Source organism: Trematomus bernacchii, unplaced genomic scaffold (genome assembly GCF_902827165.1).
Source record: "Trematomus bernacchii unplaced genomic scaffold, fTreBer1.1, whole genome shotgun sequence".
NCBI classification, from domain to species: domain Eukaryota; kingdom Metazoa; phylum Chordata; class Actinopteri; order Perciformes; family Nototheniidae; genus Trematomus; species Trematomus bernacchii.
This window is the reverse complement of record NW_022987732.1, coordinates 1843947-1864066: the sequence shown is the minus strand read 5'-3', so window position 1 is coordinate 1864066 and position 20120 is coordinate 1843947. Positions and strand designations below refer to the sequence as shown.

At 42.6% G+C, this 20120-nt stretch overlaps 1 protein-coding gene across 3 annotated transcripts in view; it reads left to right on the top strand.

Annotated features, from left to right (window-relative positions):
• Positions 1 to 2206: 2206 nt before the first annotated feature.
• Positions 2207 to 20120, top strand: part of sema6e (sema domain, transmembrane domain (TM), and cytoplasmic domain, (semaphorin) 6E) — a 180398-nt gene continuing 162484 nt past the window's right edge. For all 3 annotated transcript variants that reach the window (XM_034145698.1, XM_034145695.1, XM_034145696.1), the window contains exon 1: positions 2207 to 2372. The gene's annotated coding sequence lies outside the window, so the exon portion shown is untranslated. The remainder of the gene's footprint in view (positions 2373 to 20120) is intronic.

The following is a 20120-nucleotide window of genomic DNA, read 5'->3' as shown; positions in this document are numbered from 1 at the left end:
TGTCTATTCACTTTCTCTCCTGAGATCGATTTTGACTTCATATAAAGCAACAGCCAGCAGCCAGTTACAGTAGCATAACTTACTGCAAAACTGACACATCTATCATCACACAACTTGCTGTTTTTGTACTTAGTTTTTTATGTAAAAAAATATCAATTAGTGAGTTTTAAAAGTGCTGGTTCGCAGATTTAGTTACCTTTGGACAGATCCAGGCTAGTTATCCAAAGATAAGCTAAGCTAACATGCAGACATGAGAGTGGTATAACTCTTCATAGGGAGACTGTGGCTGCGAGGGAGTGTCGTCTTTCAACCAGAAGGGTTGTGGGTTCGATCCCAGCCCATGCAGTCAACATGTCGATGTATCCTTGGGCAAGATACTTAACCCTGAGTTGCTCCTGATGGCATGGCCAACGGTGTGTGAATGTGTGTGAATGTTAGGTCCTAGAGTAAGGTACACTGCTCTGTATGAATGGGTGTGAATGGGTGAATGACATGTAGTATGTAAAGCGCTTTGAGGGGTCTTAAAGACTGGATAAAGCGCTATATAAGTACAGTCCATTTACCATTTATATATAGCCATTGGCAAGAAGTAAAAATACATTACTTTCACAAAATATTGAGTTATCGTTTAATAATACCAATACCTGAAAACCCAACAGTGGCTTTATCACCGTAAATCTGTACTTTATTTACAGTGCAATGCAGGATCAGCGGACCCCCAGGCTCTAAAGGTGTTTACAATGCAACCACCGAGGACAATTATGAGGAGAACAAAAGAAGAACAACTTAATGTCAGAGGCTTAATATATTAAGCCTCTTTACTGCCAAAATCCCTTTCTGGCAGAGTGTTGTGGCGGACAGAAGGTGACCAAAGATTTAGGGAGTCCACACAAATCATTTTGGAATCATGTCCTTCCCCTCCCCTTTAAAGAGCCTCTCCACAACAGGCAGCATCGCACTGCAACAGAAAAGAGTACATCTACTATAGTGAGGAGTACGAGCCGACCAAAAACTCACCACCATTTCTCTGCAGCTTGAGGACAAAGAGGAATTCAATGAATAAGCGTGACGTGAAAGGACGCCATCTCATTAAGCCGACTAGCAAACAGGCTAACGGTTTAAATGTATTGTAAGTGAGCTTGAGCTGTCCTTTTTTCTCCCTTTATAACACTTTCGACAAGAAAGAGTGACTGAAATGGAAATGCAGTAGATGAAGGCCAGAGATGAATGAGTCAGTGAGTCCACGGCCATCTATTAGATTATCATCGAGTGCTGGAGTCAGACTAAATGCCTGAGCGCTGCCTTCTCTGCACAGGTGTCTTATTAGAGAACTGCACATCATCCTCCCCAGCTGATTAGCTCTTGTTGGTACACTTTGTCGGTGCTTTTCAAAGTGCATCTAGGACATTCAGAGTACAAGCAGTTTGCATTTTCAGTGCTTTGCATAACTACCAATAGCAACATGATTTATATGAAAGAATATTTATTTCTGCCTTATGTGTTATTGTGAAGTGTCACAGTGATCGATTAGGAGAGGACAAATCATTGTACAGTGCTGAAATGATTCACGAGCCAATGAATCAATTAGTTGATAGCCAGGAAATTAATCTACAAAGAATGGATAAGCAATTAACCTTTCAAGTCATTTATCAAGCAGAAATGCCTAACAAATACCAGGATTTAGTTATGTTTAAGTAATAATATACAGATCTTACACCACAGTGCAGACTTTACAGCACAACATCAATATTATACATTAGTCACTTTAGCAAATCACTTTTAGATTAACCATTTTTTCATTTAGCCTACTGAACAGATACAACTGTAAAACATTTTTACAACTAAAACGTACTAATATGGTGTTGTTTACAAGAGAATAATGTGGCTAATGTAATTTCACATATTTTAAATTGCTCCTCCCATAAAGTCAAACTATGTGTGTGTTTAAATCCCCTGTTTCTGCGCTCTGATTGGCTGGTTTGTGGCCCTGATGTTGAGGCATTTAACATCTGGGGGAAAAGTGAGCTGCATCTGGGCGGGGCTTAACACAAAAGTTCGAATTACTAACCAATAGGAGGCGACGTGGTCCTAACGTCGCTTCCTGATTGGCTAGAACGTCTGTCAGACTGCAGCTTAGGGGGCGTGGCCTGAGCTCCGGCTCCCGAAGTGTTGTGACTTCAGTCTGGCTCCAGTCTTGTCACAGGAGTGAAGGGGCGCCTTTCTCTGGTGCTCTGGGATTACTAATGAAGAAAACTAGCAAAAACTAACAACTCTGCCTCGTCAAAACGAATTTGTACCGCTTCAGTATCTCCTCTGAGAGACAAAGAGGGGTATTTTTCTCTTTTTACTGGACGTACGAAGGAAACAATAAGGTAAGAAGTGGTGCTAGTTGATGACTTTAGCGATGCTGCTGCAGCTGCGTTTACTTAGCTCATTAGGAGGCTGATGCTCCAAGTTTCCCACAGAGGAGACATTAATTCACCTTATTAATGGTGTCCAAACGTCTACATTAATTTTAATCACGTAAACACAACATTTCCTTCACGTTTTATGCGCTTAAACTCTGCCATAAGTTGCATTTTGGTTCCGTAGAAGCGGCTTGTTTTTCCCATTTTCCTCGGCTGTGTTTCGTCTCTACACTGAAGGCTGATTGCAAGCCAGTATTATCTGACTTAATGATTTCTGCAAGCTATTAGACATGTGTGTGTTCCTCTCTTTGTTCGGGGTTTTCATATACATTTGCAGATTTGCACATGCATTGTGTAAACGCCTCAGTGTTTTCCATTTCTGCACGACTCATAATCAGGTTTTCTCAGTCTGTTGCTGCAACTTATTATCAGGTATTGGACCCAGATAAGCTATCATTGAGTGGCGTCTTAGCCGAAGACACTAATTGAATTTGGATACTCAGGTTTATTCCCCACCGGAGACAGACCACATTTGTTTCTCAAGACCTGTTTGTGCACCAAATCCTTTAACTAGCAGATAACGTTAACGAATCGGCTTTTAACAGAGAACACTGTTCGATTATATTGAAGCTGCACCCTCTCACTTTGCATGGATTTCACCTCTTAAATCATGCTCGCTTCATCTGCATTTTGTCTGAAAGCCAAACTCGATGAGCTCATTGTTGTAACAGGTTTCTGCTTTTGCACGCAGACTTCCAGCAGTATTGGACTTGAGTATTGACTACGACGCACAGAGAGAGATGAAGAAAGCTGTGTTTTTGTCTCATCAGACTCCCAGGGGCTGCTGCTGCTTTATTTATGCTGCTGCTCTTGAGCCATCCTGCAGAACTGGGTCTGTGATTTGTCTCAGCCTGGTGTGCATTAGCCCTCTCTTAGCCCTCAGTGGGTGTTCACTTTCAGTCGAGGCAAAGAACATTTCAACAATAAATACATCTCATATGCACGCGCGCGCACACACACACACACACACACACCCCTCTTCGATCTTGTGCCTTCTTGCCTCGCTCAAAGGCAGCCGGGCTCTTCTCTGATCTATGCTCGCCTTGCAAAAGTTTTGGAGTCATTTAAAAACAATGTATGTTCAGCTTACGGGGTGCATTGATTGAGCAGCAAAGGCAGCTTTTGCTTATTCAGAATAAAGCTCTTGTTTTGGCTGTTGGAGGGGAACACATCATGCCCTATCTAGCCCAAGCAGTCAGATGTTTAAGTGGAAACGGTGTGGTCGAGTCTTGTGATTTTCTTTGGTTTTGCCTGGTCTCAGCGGCAGTGCTATCACAGGATGGGGAGGCCTGATGATGGCTTGTGGTTTCCTACCGCACATTTACAGTGACTTAGCACTCTGGTGCTTAGAGGACGTTGAGATGAGGTTTCAGGTTATTTTATTTGACATGTTACTGGCCTGCTGACAAGGGAAGGTGCTGCTTCCCTGCAGGAGAAGTGAGATGCTCCTGTGTAGCGGCTGTAGCCTGATGAATTGTGTCTGATACCTACCAGCAGTGTCTGTCTGCACTCCTACTTATACTATATATAGTGCAAACAAATCTATATTCAAGCCTCGATTGTGGCAGTCTCCCACGCTCGCAAACAATCAACTGCTCTCTCCTTTTCTTTTAACCCGACACCATTAGGGAAGTCACATTCTGCTGACGGGTGAGTTGAACGTGTGCTAGTGCAAAGAACGAGCGGGGCATTCATTTCCTCGTCACCTCTGGAAATTGCTTGCTCTTCGTCCGGCTCTCATTTTCAGCGCCTGATAGGTCCGCCGCACAGTTAGCATGGTTAATGGTGCATTTAGCCCAGTGTGTAATTTTATTTCCGATTTCCATTTCGCCACTTGCTTTTAGTTTGGAATGACAAGAGGCCCCCGATGAAGGGGCCCCCGTTTGTGCAGATGGCGTCTTCCTAATGGTCCTCAGGGTAATGATGGTTGAAATAGGCTCCTAACAGGGACTGAGGACTGTGGCCCTTGGGGAACATTCAGCGGGCCTATTTCCATTTTCATCATCGAGATAAAGTGCTCAATATCTGAACATAGCTCTGTATAACTCTCATACACGCACGGGTAGTCTGCAGTTTTGATTGGTCAGGGGAGAAATGTGAATTTTAGTGGCATACACAAAGACACGTTACATTAAACCCCCCGGGCGAAGTTGAAGTTGCTGAATTGCTTCACTCGGCGCTCATTCCCAACCCCCATTTCAAGCTCAGTGGAACTTGAGAGTATAGGATGATATTTTTTGGGCTATTGTTGTGGCACCACGACAACAGTGATTTGTCTAAAGTGTCGCAGACCTCACACACACACACACACACGGCTGCATTGTACAAGTGCTGCTGTCTGAAGAATGGCTGGCGTGGCGGCGTGCTTCAGGAAGCAACAGTTAATCTAATCTCCTCATCCGCAACATATGGGACTTTGTTTGGCCCCGCACCTGAGAGAGGCACCGGCCTGTGGCACCTCATATTTCATTTTGATAATGGCTAGTTACCCGTGGCAACTGGGCAGCCAATGAGAACCCCCTTTCTTAAAGAAGATAGTGTAGAAAGGAAGAAGAGGGAGGGTAAAGTGAATGTGAGCTTCAAGGCTGTGTCCCTGCACCCTCCCCCTCCCCCTCAGTACTCTCCCGGCTGTGTCCAGTGAAGGGTGTGGGACCCCTGGGGAGTGAATTATTACCTGTCAGCCCTGCAGGCTCCTGGCCATCAATAACCCAGGCTGACGCAGCACAGGCCGGTCCAGGTTATCTGCAGAGACCACCGGGCCTTGGCCCCCAGGTCTGGCCCGTTTGGCCAGAAATCACATTAACATGTTGCGTCGAGCGTAACAAATGCACCGTTAGGAGCAGGCGGACGCGTGCCTTCTGCTGAAGAGCATCCTCCATCACTGTCCTGACTGGCTGGGGGTGTTTCTTTGTTTTTTTCAATCGATTGCAGCCACTCTTCCAATGTTCAGTCAACATCTAAACTGTGCTTGGAAGAAACGTTTCCCGTCAATTTGCTTGAAAATATCTTCCACATATTGGCTTGCATGATTTTAAAGTTAATTTGCCTGTGGTGGCACAGACTTGCAAAATGCCAACTGCCAATTTAGTTACATCCGTTTCCCCTTTTTCATTTATTGTGGTAGCAGACTGGAAGTAAAGGTGAATACAGTAGATGTTTTCAGCACTGACAACCCTTTCCCCCCCCTACTAGTCCAATCATCAGCTATCAGGTTTGATCCTTGGCAGGCTTGTAATTACGCTTGATTCCGAAAACGGGCGTGCAGTGGCTCTACCTCCTGCGGTCCTGCTGTGGTTACTGCAGGCCTGGAAATTATAGCCAAGCTGATGAGTGTGTCAATTCTGTGAGGAAAGGCTTTGAGTTCAGTGAAAGGCCAGAGGGAAGGAGAGGGAGAAGAAGAAAAAAAGACCACGATCTGGACGAGTGACAGGCCTCGCTCCGACCGTCCAGACTGGCTGTCTTCCTGTGGTTTTGTGGAGCTGTGTTGCAGAAACGTTAACCCCTTGTCGAACATGGACTTGGCTCCGCCTGCCAACCCGCCGCGGCCACAAGCAGCGCAGCACGAACACTGGATGACTGTCTGGTTACGCTTCATGAAGCTCCGTGGATTGAGTCCAGCAATTACAGGGGAAATATAACCTGTAGCGTGCACTGTCAGCAATTTGCCTCATATTTACAGGCCAGAGAGGGGCTCGTGTCGAAGAAGGGAGCTTTGTTAAGAATTAAAACCTCAGACTTTCATTCTCCTTTGTTTCCTTTCTATGCAAAGTCATGTGCCGTGTTTTTGTTTGGGGGTTTATTTTGGATATTTGGTCTGAGTCATAAGTGTAGATTCATGCTTTGTCTTCTTGTCCTCCTCACCCCTGTATTAGTTGCCCTTTTTTTAGAGGAAGCAGAGAGTATGTATTCACACACACACACACACACACACACACACACACACACACACACACACACACACACTCTTTGATTTGTGTAGCATGGAGGCTGTGCGTGCTACCCACAGGGCAGCTTGGAAGGAGCATCCACAACAAAACGGATCTCATTTTGAAAGGGAAAGAAAAAACGAGTCATCCAAGAAAGGAATCCTTGTCATTTTTCATGCATATTTCATGCACAGAAATAGCAAACGCGGCATCATATGGGCATGGATTTTCATTGCTTTAAAGGATTATTAGCTGATGACTAAGCGCAAAGATCTTCCAAAACTCCCATTCAGACTCGTCGTCACCCACAATCCCCAGAATCCTCTTTATTTTCAAAAAAACCCTCACACTCAGAAGGATAATATTAACCTTCAAAAGATTAAGATAATACAGACATCACAACACACTCAACCTCGCCACCATGGATGGAACAGGAATATAACCCCTCCAAATCCACTTCGATTCTCCCTGCTCCTGTGTTTAATAGGAGGAAGCAACTGAAATAAGGAAACAAGTGTCTCAGTAAATAGCCTGTGGCCATACCACTTATTGATCGCTGGACTCAGAGCTGGGTGGACTGGGGGAAGGCAAAAGTGCATTGGTGTGTTGCTCCAAATGATCTCTTAATCACTTCATAATGAGTTCAGACCTTCCGCATCATTGATTAGCCAGCCAGGCTGAAAGTGGAGCAAATCACACCCCCCCCCCTCAAACCTAACCCTCCCCCCCGGCGTCCCAATCCCAATCATCCTTCCTGCTGGTGGAGGACAAACCAGATGCTGCTGTAAAACAATCGAGAAGGCAATTGTATACGCCGCGATAAACAATAAATGAGTGACCTTGAAGAGTTTTGCCATATGGGCTACGCCTTAACTCACGGTATACATCTTCAATATCGTTTTTGTCCAGTTTGTAAATTGATTTCTTGACACATCTGACCACTCTGTGATTTTGCGTCGTGATTTCGGACAACATTTGGGGTAAATTGTTGTCTACCAATCAGTGGTTCGATCCCTAGCCCCTGCAGTCAACATGTCCTTGGACAAGATACTGTAGCCCAAATTACTCCTACAGTATAGTTTTGTCTACGGTTTGGAAGTGTATGTAAGTGTCTTTGGATAAAAGCAGCAGCTAAATGGGTGTAATATTATTGTTAAAATGTATGTTCCATATCCAAATCTTTTTTCACTATAATGTATTTGCAAGTGATGTCAAACAGAGCCTACAGTATGTTTTTATAAAATGCATTTGACTATCTATTTGTTATATCTGCTTTATAGAGATAGCAATTTATGTTGGTATTCAGTTTTGTTTGGCAAGAATTGGGAATAACTTGGGTTTTCATACAGTTGATAGGTATGTGTTGTTCTCCATGTCTTTGTTTTAAGAGAGTAGTAGAAGCAGCAGGAACTATAATTCTTTCGCTTGCTTGCTTTTCATGGATAAGTGAACACAGAAACACTGAATAGTCAATGGAGTGGAAATACTCACCTAATGTGCATCACCTTGATTTAGATTTATTACAAATGACCAAAGCAGGCTGTACTGGTCTGTGGTTGGAAGTGTTGTAAATCAGCGTGTGTTGTTTGGTTACGCTGGATTTACTGGACCTGGACAGTGTGATTTAGTGCCTTTCTCTAGTATCATATTTCCATCTCAGGCCCACGGTGTGCGAAATGCATTTTCATAAAGATATGTCATTATATATATTGGTATCATTGCTAACGTTTACCCATATTGCCAACCTCCACTGCAGCACCACCTCTTTCTCCATCTCCATCTTCACTGCTAAGTGCTTGTTGCTGTGGATTTTCTCTCTGCTCGTTTCCCAGAGATTGGCTCTCAATCAAGTGGTGTAGGCGGCACCATAATGTCCTTTTCCTTGGTTTTTCAATTTGTGAAGTTTTCGTTTCTCTTAGCGGTGTTATTTCTGTTGCCTGTTCAGCCATGGTGGCTATCACAGCTTGTACTAACAGCCCAGTTACTCTCCTATTTCCTCCAAACAAACGGCTGTTGTTGCAGCAGGAAATGTAACCATCCATCTTTGTGCCAGGGGTTATTTCCCTGGAAAGACCTACCACACACCCAGGGCCTCCCACCACCTCACTCTGATTTGGTGTACGCTCTTAAAAGAGAGCATTTGGCACAGCAGACATTTGTCTTGTTTTCAGCACAAGAAGTTGAAACTGACACATCTCGCCAGAATTGGAACATGTCTCGTCCCGAAAGAAATGCACGTCTGTTGCATCTCCTTTTTTAATTTTAGAAGATAGGCTCTGTCTTCACATGACATATTTGGCTGCGTATCAAGAGGTAAACAGCATCTTGCCTTTGGTGACACAGATTGAAATCTCACATCTGATGAAATGATTAAATTTGGAAAAAACAAGGTCATTCCAGGCATTATAGAAAAACAGGTTGGCTTCATTTTAAATTGGCTGACGACGCGTGAGAATCTGCTCTGAGCCGCGTCTATCTTGGCTCAACTTTGTTTTACACTGTTTGTTAGCATGTTGTTGAAGTGAGTTGGATAAAGTTCTCTGCCAGGTGGTTTTAAATGTAACTTTGATTTAGGATTCAGCTGCACAACTTAGTTTCTGCTTTGTGCAATTTTTAGATAAGGAAGCCTTCTTTATGAGCTTTGAAAGCAGGTAATCTTGTAAAGGCTGTGTGTAGCAGGACTGAAAGGAGTGTGAATGGAGAGCAGTCGAGTTGTGACTAAACGATTTGCTGGAGTTCAGACCAGAAATAGAGAGGGACACAATGAGTATTTTGTAATAAAATAAATTGATATTAGTTTTCAGTCAATGAAATGTAAAGAAAAAATTGACAGATGTCTATCACAAGTTTCTACAACCTTAAATCCTATTTGTGATTGACTTTGCACTCAAACAAATTGTTTTATTGGATCAACAGAAAATGAATCCACAAACTTTGTACGTTAATAATTTATAATATTTCATTAATAGCTGATCTTGAGATGTAGGAGCAATCTACATCCTTTTTGACATTTCATAGACCGACCTATTCATTCTGTACATCTTTTTAACTATTTCAGTCAATTAAGCGAAATGAAGTAAATCACCAGTTGCTTAAGTTTGCTCTATCATGTACAATTAGCGCAAAAAGGGTTAGGGTTAATAATTATAATCGCTCTTATGTTATGCTTATAGTGAAATCCAGCAGGTTTGCCCCGCACTGATTCAACAATCAGCACTATGCTTAGTCTTTTTAAGAAGTGTGTTAAAGGTGGGGTAGGTCATTTTGGAGAAACCAGCTCGAGTGCGCTAGAATTTGAAAATACACAGCTGGAAAAAATCTGCCACTTCCTTACAGAGCCCCTCCTCCAACACACACAAACGCGCACATGACCAATGAGGGCACGAGATAAGTTTGTGCACAGATGGAAGGCTGACAGGCAGGTAGGCCATCCAGTTATTTTAGCCGGGCCGGCTAAAATGATTGGTCCTACTTTTTACGGAGCGTCCACACAGCAGCGTTAAAAAAAATCTTCTAATGCTTCTGCCCATTCACTTTGAATGGGTTGACGTCACTTTGCCTCACTTTTCGCCGAACTGCATTGTGGGAAGCAGAGCGGAGATTTTCAGGATTTTCAGGATTCAAAGTTGAGCAATGTTCAACTTTTGAAGCTGAGGTGGAAGCGTCAGCCAATCAAATCCCGTTTATGCAAATCTGACAGTTCAAGCGCTAGCCAATCAAACCGCGTGTATGCTGGGAGAGACATACCGCAGGTCATTTCCTCATATTCCAAAAAATGGCGTGTAAGCTGGGAGTTCATTTCCTCATATTCCAAAAAATGGAGGAGAAATGAGCGGTAGGGAATCACCCGGTGCTTTATGACCAGTCCCTATTTACCTACCGGGATACAAACCGGAGGAGCCAGGCATGGAGGGAGGTGGCAGAGACAGTGGTAGGTTTTCGCCTGTTTGGGGAGTTTATATCCAGTTTACTTCGGGCTTTTTTGCTTCGTATGTCGGGGGCGGGAGATTCATGTGATTGGTTGTTGGTCGCATTGCTCGCAAAAAATCCCCAAGCTTCAGATACGCCCACCTCCAAGATTTTTTTTAACGCTGCTGTGTGGACGCTCCGTTACAGTGTCACAGATGACATTTTTTTATGGATTTTTTTTGTCAAAGCACTTAAGATATTCATTGCTATCGGGATGTTAAGAGCATTCCATGGAATATAACAAAAAGTGTATCTCGAGCCGGTTTCTCAAACTTACCTACCCCACCTTTAAGTGTTTTTGTTGGAAAGCGTCTCGAATCTGTAGACTGCTGACTGATTTTCTTTTTTTGGGCTTCTCTTGATGATCCGTTGCACAGCAATTGTCTGGCTTGTCACATCTTGGCTAAAGCAATTAGGCTGACTGGATAAAGTGTATTGGGGGGGGGGGGGGGGGTTCTGCTGCTGCTGCTGCTGCTGCTGCTGCTGCTGCTTGGTTACTATAGAAGTATTTCTGAGTCATGATCATGTCTCATTGTTGCTTATTGGAGTTTTTCGAAATGAGAATTTTTCCTGAAACGTGAAATGAAGCAGGAAATTAAAACGCTAAGATAAGCCATTTTTTTTTTCTGTCCTCTTCATCCAAAGCCTTCACACAGTAATGTCCCATCATGTCCCATTGCTACTCTGCACACGCTCACAAGGTGACAGGCATTCACATATTTAATTTATCTAAGTGTTCAGAGAAAATATGCCTCTATTTCTTTTTCCCCAAAGAGTTATTTCACGTCTTTTGAAAACGAAAGTGGCTCTCCTCTCAGCGGTGGAATGTGACATGCATACCTTCAGAGACGGACCCGACTGCATCTAATTTCCAAACTTTCCAAAAATAGCAGAGCCGTTTGACCTTGTTCTTTGAAAAGTTGACCAGGTCCCATCAGTGCCTGGACTGTGCGCACTTTGAATCTACCGCAGGAAGTTAAAGTCTGCAAGTTTGCAGGTGAAAGGTTCATTGATGGTTTAGGAAACTCAGAGTGGATTCCCAACTCTCCTTCTCCCTAAGGCTCTTTATCCAATTTCTTATGCATGCACCCTGTGCTCTGCAGATTTGAATTGAGGCTGATTTTCTGCAAACAACACTCTGCATACCCCAGCGCTTAAGTCTGGCATGTGTTAAATTTAGAATATGCAGCAGTGCCTTTTCTTTTAAGATGTAACTCCCTGTGTGTGTATGAAGTGTTTTTACCTGGGTGAAAGCATTCAGGGGTTTGTTTCTGGCTGTATATAATCTTTATTAAACCGCCACGCTATTATTTATCTATATTTTTAGTGGTCACCATATGTGCAGTGGATACTTGGCTCGGACATAGTGTAAGATAAGTCTGCCCGCCTACACTTAGCTTGGTCATTTCCCTCCGCTTCTCAGAACTCCAGGCTCGTTTCCATCGAATCAGGCTATTTTTAAACCACTCTTTGGGGAGAGAGCGCGGGGGTTTATCGGGGGGTTTCAGTTAGTGTCATATGAATCCTAACTGGGCAGCGGTCCAGGGTGAGTAAAACACACCTCCCCCATCTGTACCGTATACTAGAGAGTGTGTGTGTGTGTGTGTGTGTGTGTGTGTGTCAGTTTATTAACCATGTGTGGACTCACCCCTGCAGCTGTGTGAGTGAATCAGAGAGGATGCATGCTTGTGGTCAGGAAAAAAAGAATAGATTTTTCAACGATTCGTCAGGAGTGTTTCTTGAACTCAGCATTGATCCAAAGAAGTCTCTGTATCTCAAGTTTTCTAATTACAAAACATATTTTTAGTGATTCTTATTTAGGTTTTTAGATGTTCTTTACCAAATGCTGACCTTCAATAACAGATTATTAACAGCTAACGGATACGTTTAGTGCTCTGCGTGCAGAGAGGTGCTACGTTAGTGTACCAAACAAGCCACAAAGATAACCAATTCATAAATCCATATATATCGACAGCTTCAGTTTATAAAACAGGAAACTGAGTTCCCAGTTCATTGACTGACCTTTGAGGAAGGACAGCCTATTGCCATTTTAGTAATAAACTGCTTCTGGTCAGCTTTTATTTATACGTTTTTAAACTATTTAACTAATAGCGTTATTCTAAAAAAGAAATATTTTCAGCCAACAGTTGAAATGTTGTTATTTGACATTGCTGATTATTTTTCATCAAAATGGGTGTAAATATTCATCGCAATATCTGAGAGGAAGGTCACGGCTTCAAATGTCTTCTTTGTCTCATCTGAAATATAACTATTTATTTAACATAATTTGAATCCTCTAATTGGAGAAGCTGAGAACCAGAATAAGCAATTATTAGTTATCACCACTTTTTAAATGACTAATTAGTTTGTCTATTGACTAGTCTGTAAATCCACTTGTCATTCAGCACTAAAGCTAACACATGTTTGAGGCGATAATAAGAAATATAACAATTGTTGTGATGCACCAAATAAATTGCTCTGCTTTTCTCACAAGGGATTTAGATGGCTCTGTTATAGTGAATGTGGTAACAAAGCCTATGGAAGTGAAACATTTCTAGTGTCACATTTGAAGAGTGAGTCACCTACAGGTTTCAGGTTTCAGGTTTGTGTGCTTCAGTTATTATGTTGTGATATACAGAGAGTTTCCATATCTGATCATCAACATGGCAATTTGTTATAGTTTATCAAGTATCTGCTGTATATGAAAAGCTGATAAAGCTGTTGGTCCAAAACGTGTTTCAGAATCAAACAATGCTCCAAACATGAACACCATCTTGGATGAATTGCTTATGATAATTGTGCATCCGTGTGTGTGTGTGTGTGTGTGTGTGTGTGTGTGTGTTCAGTGATGTGGATGACTGCTCAGGGCTGGTAAACATGTTCATTAATTCACTCAGAGGCTGTAAACCTATATCCTCAAAGAGCGACACACAAACACAACAAATCACCTCCAGCTCCGTCACACGTGTCACTTCCTGAGTCCGGCCAATGGATCCATGTCGGCTGTTTGATCCCTTTTCATTGCTTTCCTCCCTCCACCGTCCTCTTCCTCCCTGAGGGACTCTTTCTGGTGACCGACGGTATGAAAAGCAACTTGGTGGTAAACAAAGCCCAACCCCTCCCGCCCAACCACGCTATTACTTTGATGTCACATCTCGGAGACAGGTGGCTGGGTGAAAGTAATGAGGGGCCTACACTCACACTTTCTTCAGTAGTGAGGGCTTCAGTAGTGAGGTCTTCAGTAGTGAGGGCCTCAGTAGTGAGGTCTTCAGTAGTGAGGGCCTCAGTAGTGAGGTCTTCAGTAGTGAGGGCCTCAGTGAGGGCTTCAGTAGTGAGGTCTTCAGTAGTGAGGGCCTCAGTAGTGAGGTCTTCAGTAGTGAGGTGTCTTCAGTAGTGAGGTGTCTTCAGTAGTGAGGTGTCTTCAGTAGTGAGGTGTCTTCAGTAGTGAGGTGTCTTCAGTAGTGAGGTGTCTTCAGTAGTGAGGTGTCTTCAGTAGTGAGGTGTCTTCAGTAGTGAAGTCTTCAGTAGTGAGGTGTCTTCAGTAGTGAAGTCTTCAGTAGTGAGGGCCTCAGTAGTGAGGTGTCTTCAGTAGTGAGGTGTCTTCAGTAGTGAGGTGTCTTCAGTAGTGAGGTGTCTTCAGTAGTGAGGTGTCTTCAGTAGTGAGGTGTCTTCAGTAGTGAAGTCTTCAGTAGTGAGGTGTCTTCAGTAGTGAGGTCTTCAGTAGTGAGGTGTCTTCAGTAGTGAGGTGTCTTCAGTAGTGAGGTCTTCAGTAGTGAGGGCCTCAGTAGTGAGGTGTCTTCAGAAGTGAGGTCTTCAGAAGTGAGGTCTTCAGTAGTGAGGGCCTCAGTAGTGAGGTGTCTTCAGTAGTGAGGTGTCTTCAGTAGTGAGGTGTCTTCAGTAGTGAGGTGTCTTCAGTAGTGAGGTGTCTTCAGTAGTGAGGTGTCTTCAGTAGTGAGGGCCTCAGTAGTGAGGTCTTCAGTAGTGAGGTGTCTTCAGTAGTGAGGTGTCTTCAGAAGTGAGGTCTTCAGTTGTGAGGTCTTCAGTAGTGAGGGCTTGTTGCTGCAGGTGTCCAGAGGATTGAAATGTCAGGAAGTCCAGTTTGAAGGCCATCAGACCCAAACAAACTGCACAGCTGTTCACGCAGCTCAGAGGCAGGATTTTGCATTGTCTGCATGACGGAAAGACTGGGAGAAATGCTGACTAGGGCTTCACGATTTGGACAAAATAACTAATACTGATTATGTTGACGTTTCGCAATGGCGATATGATTCTCAAAAGTAAAAGGGATTGATTTGTCTGCATCATGTTCATTGAAGGATATACTTAAACTGATTGTGGGTTTCTTTCGCACCAAATAAATATATTTTATTAAGTCCGTAGAGTTATAAACCATGATATCTCTGCGTCACCACAATCCTTAATTATATAAATAATATTTACACTTTTTTGCCAGTAACAAATATTGTGGCACCAGCAAACTGAATATTGCACCAGTCATTTTGAGATTTGTATTAGTTGTGTAGTCCTGTTGCTGAAAAAATACATTTTATAATAATATTGCGACTAAATTGTAGTGTTTTCAATTTTGTGTTTTCACTAAATAGTCATATTTATTGGTTTATAGTCACTAATTGCGAAAAAGGCTAATTTATAGATTTAATTTATATACAGCTACAACAATATGGTGAATTCTGAAAATGAATGTCACTTTACTTGAATGCAGCCTTTAAAACCAGGGAAAGATGATAGTTATTGAATATTATAATAATACAATATCCAAAAACTCATATGATAGATATTGATGTCTGATATGAGAGATATTGATTTCTCATATGATAGAAATGTATTATGTTGTTAATGAATTAAGACCCATTGCATGTATTCGACCAATGATGCAGTCACACAGAAGCACGGTGATTCCATTCATGAAAATGAAACAACGGCCATTATTTTTGGATACGTTGCCTCTTCTTATCCATTAACAATCCTTCCTCCTTACCACGATATAGGCAGGTATAATGTGTCGGATTCCCCTCGGAGTCCAGCTGGTCTGTGGGGCATGCAGTCCGATGTATTAAAAAGTTACCCACAGCCTTCACAGTGTGTTGCTTTCTGCTGTGGGAGAAGTTTTACTCAAACTAACTTTTTTTTGCTGGAGGATGCATCCCGTTGAAAAAGTCAATGAGCACAAAAACACTCACTTTTTCACAATCTATAGCAATTCAATAGCCATGAATATCACTTTTTATCAGTTTTATATATTTTTTCTTTGGGATGTTTTCAGGGAAATGTTATGTTACTTAAATAGTTAAAGGTTGTGTTTGTATTGTAATATTTAGGGACTGACAACATTAGGTTTACATATTTATAAAGCTACACTTTAAATACCCAGAAATATGTCAAACGTCATAAATGGCGCACTACGCTTTGTGGTGTTGAAGGAAAGCCTCTATCAAAAGACAGATGGTGACTCCCGAATGTCAGAAATAGTAAATTCTTTGTATTGTCCTGCACCAAATCAAGCTCTCACTTGTTTAAAAGCGTCACAGTTCCTCATTAAACTCAAGTGTCTGTATCACTGGCATGTCAGAAAGAAATGTGGAATTACATTTAATCAAATCTCTTGTGCAAGTTTCATTGACTGTCTAATGGAAATCATGAATCATTCAACCAGCACCAGCACCCCCACTGTGATCTGGCGCACTTCCTGCAGCGCGCCCCACTGTCAAAGCCCCTCTGATGTGAAAATTAAATGCGTGAAAGACACAGAGACTGCTCGGAGCCCAACATGTGCGGCAGACACAGGTCAGTTACTGGGACGTGGCGGTCCATTCACCGGGAAGATCTTTTTAATTAGGCTATGTTCTTTTAATTAACCAGCCAGCATAATGTCCGTGTCCATTTGTCACCCCTGCTTTGCTCAGGCGGAGCGGGTGAATATCCTCTTTGTCTCCTCGCGCTTCCAGAGGTCCCTGCTTCCTATTATATTTCCTCATTCACTGAGATGTATTTTTTTCTTCTCCTCTTTTAGATTAGCATGATAATACCCCACGGAGCGGAGGGAAGGTAGTGAAGAGCTATTGCAAGACTGCTCATCAGATTCACTGTGTGCAAGAGCGTGGTTATTATCATACTGAATGCACCATCAGTTAAACTAACAGCCTGAATTCCGACATTTATCTCCAATATCATAGACCGACTGTCAATTGCATAGGGAAGCACAATGGCAAATGATGGGTTATGTCTTGCTCCTTGGAGTCTGGATCTTTCCCCCCCCCCCCGAGTAATTACGTTATGCTAATTCTGCCCCCTCGTGCACTTCCCATGACAGAAACAAGGATTCCCAACTGTTCGGATGTCACAGAGTAAGGTGAAGGAGGAAATATGCGTGAATGAATGTGTTGTTTTTGCACCCGTGGAAAACAAGAGCACATACTCTGTTTTATTCTGCTGTGGGGCGGTGAGGGGGAAAGGCTCAGCAGGAGCTTGTAGCCGTGTTTCCAGAGACGGGGTCGGATGCAGGTCAGGCCACCTTGAACTCCTCAGCTGGATTTATGGTGTCGAAGGTGGACAGGGTCAGGTCGCCCCAACCCCCCCCCACCCCCCTCCTTCAGCACGAGGACTTTGTTAGCGTCGGACAAGCAGCGGACACTGGCAGCACAGACAAATCCCTGTCACGCTCACTGAAGAAAACCCTGGTGGGATCAGAGGTCATTTGTTTAGACGGGGGGCGTCCCTGTGGCATGACCTGAATACTGATTGATTTTCTTCAGTGGGAGTCGAGGGAGGGGTGGCGCTGCCTAGTCAACTAAGATATTACAGAACAGTTTTCCAACTTTAATTGACAGAATTTATTTGAAAAGTGGTATTAACACATGAATACTACTGTGTAATATATTTGTATATTTCAATCAAGTCAAAAAAGTTTCATTTGAGGGCCATACTCCATTATACTTTTTGAATTTGCTGAGGGCCGATTCAAAATGGTCCCTGGGCCGTAGTTTGGACACCCCTGCCCTACCCCGTGTGGTGATACAGAGTGAGGGGGAGAGACACTCCGAGTCACAACATGCCCGACTCTCTGCTTCACCGGGCACCTCAGCGGGCGTGTGTTTTCACTTTCTCTGAAACAAGACACTCGACCACATGTTTTCCTTTTAATAGACAGCTGAGAGGAGGAAAGGGCAGCGGTGTGGTCTGTCTGCCAGATGATCACCGGCTGTTGATGTTGCATTTGGGTTGAAGGCACTCCCCCAGTTCCTCGGCTAGATTTAGACAACAAAGTGCACAATGGCCATTATATAAATCAACCAATAGGTGTTTTACAGGCTTAAAGCTAAGGGCAAACTTATTTCTCATACCGGCAGGGTGTTATTCGTGCAGTTTTGATCATCATTTGCATCTGTAATAACAGTCTTCCACTAACCAAATTCACATTCAGTCACCATACAGGTCCTACAGGTTTTAGACACAGGCTGTATTTGAATGAAAAACAAAGGCCAGTGATATCAAACATTACCCAAAGTCCATTTAAATATCCATGACAGATAATACAACGATTTTGTGGTTCAGCTGAGTCCTAACATACGCGTCGTAGTACATTTTCTGAGGTGCATTCACTCTTTGTTTCCACCAAATCCAGTCTTTTATAGTCCAGCCAATCTGTTTGTTTACAAGCTCTTCTGTCTGACTGAATTGCAGCGATGTTGCTCTGTTCCTATCTCAGTAGTTACTTTAATGAATTCAGTGTGATCATGCCCAGTTGGTACAAGGCTCTAAGCTGGGAAACACATTCCACTAATAAGACAGCAGGAATATAAACACAAGAACAATGGCACACTAAAGGCCTTACAAAATGTCAAAATACAGAGGAATAGATGCAATTAATAATGATAAAGTTGAAGTAAAATGTGTAAAAGTAATAAAATAAACTGCATTAAGTCACTGTTTTTAGCCTTGGAATGAATATGTATTGCTGCCCATGAATTTACAGAGCATTGAACTTTAACTTAATTGTCTTCTTCCAGAGTAATTGTTTCCCTTTTTGCCAGTAAGCCAGCCACTAAATTATAAAGCATTGTGCTTTCTCAATATGGCTCGGAGGTTTGACTTTTTCCAGATTTGCTGACGTATGGTGATATTTGAGCAGCGATCTAGGGCTCACATGGGTCTGATTTTGATGAGTTTCCAAAGGACAACTGTAATTATTAATAACAAGTGTGTCCTCATCCAAGATCTGCAATGGCTGGATGCCATTTAAACGTCTCAGATCTCCTCAAGTAAAATGAGAAAAAAGGTCACAGGACTGAAATGGAGAATTCATGATGATGAATCCCTATCAGTGTGGCGGGGATATTTGAGGCTGACTTTTTCCAGCTTGAACAGGCACTAAACTTCAGAGGCTTCATAGTGTTCTTTCTATAAGACCCCTGAATAAAGACATTTGCAAGTCTGATCCAAACTGACTTCACTGAGTCCATAACATAGCAAACATTATAGGTTTCAAAGCTAACTTCCTAGCATATAACATATTTTGAACTTTGCAACCTTGCAGCACTGCTATATATTTTTTGTTTTTAATCCAAGAAAATGCCTGAGATTGATTTGATTGGATACAGATTGCCAAATTTAAACTTTAGGAATAACTACTCAACAAACCTAGTTTACATTTACATTAAATCTCAATTTCCACATCTCATACAAGTAGAGTAAAGTATCAACGAGCTAATAGTTCTGTGGCCACATCATTATTTGACTAATTAAGGCTAACAATTTAGTGCTAATAGGAAAGGTACCAAGCAATACGTTTTTGTAACGTAATGATCCTGAGCTTTGGAAGATCTCAAACTAACTTCATAGCATATAAGATATTTTGAACTTTGCAAACTTGCTGCACTGAGACCTGCTTGATTACTTTGTCTTGGATATAGACCGATATCAGCCTTCTATTTAACTGATTTAACAAAGAAGAAACTCTAGGAAAAACTATTCAGAAAACATAGTTCACATTTACATTAAATCTCAATGTCCACATCTCATACAACGAGCTAATGTTCCTGTGGCCAAATAATGAATTGTCTAATTAAGGCTGACTAAGTAAACAAACAATTTAGTGCTAATAGGAAAGGTACCAAGCAAGAAGTTTGTGTAACGTAATAATCCTGAGCTCTGGATGATCTCAAGAAGCTTCCGATGCTGATCCTCAGACTAGATAAGGCCCCCTGGAGTTTTGATCTGGGATAATGAACAACTAAATCTTCCTACAGTGGGCTCAGCTGGTGTGTGTGTGTGTGTGTGTGTGTGTGTGTGTGTGTGTGTGTGTGTGTGTGTGTGTGTGTGTGTGTGTGTGTTGTGTGTGTGTGTGTGGTGTGTGTGTGTGTGTGTGTGTGTGTGTGTGTGTGTGTGTGTGTGTGTGTGTGTGTGTGTGTGTGTGTGTGTGGTGTGTGTGTGTGTGTGTGTGTGTGTGTGTGTGTGTGTGTGTGTGTGTGTGTGTGTGTTGTGTGTGTGTGTGTGTGTGTGTGTGTGTGTGTGTGTGTGTGTGTGTGTGTGTGTGTGTGTGTGTGTGTGTGTGTGTGTGTGTGTGTGTGTGTGTGTGTGTGAACCGTTAGCATACGCTGCTCGACACAGGGCTGCTCATTCCTGTGAACACATGTTGTGTATTCTCTCATTGTTAATGGGAGCTGACATAACCGGAGAGGCTGCGGTATCATCTCCCATCTCAGCATCTTGTATCCATTTACTGAATCAATAGAAGAGT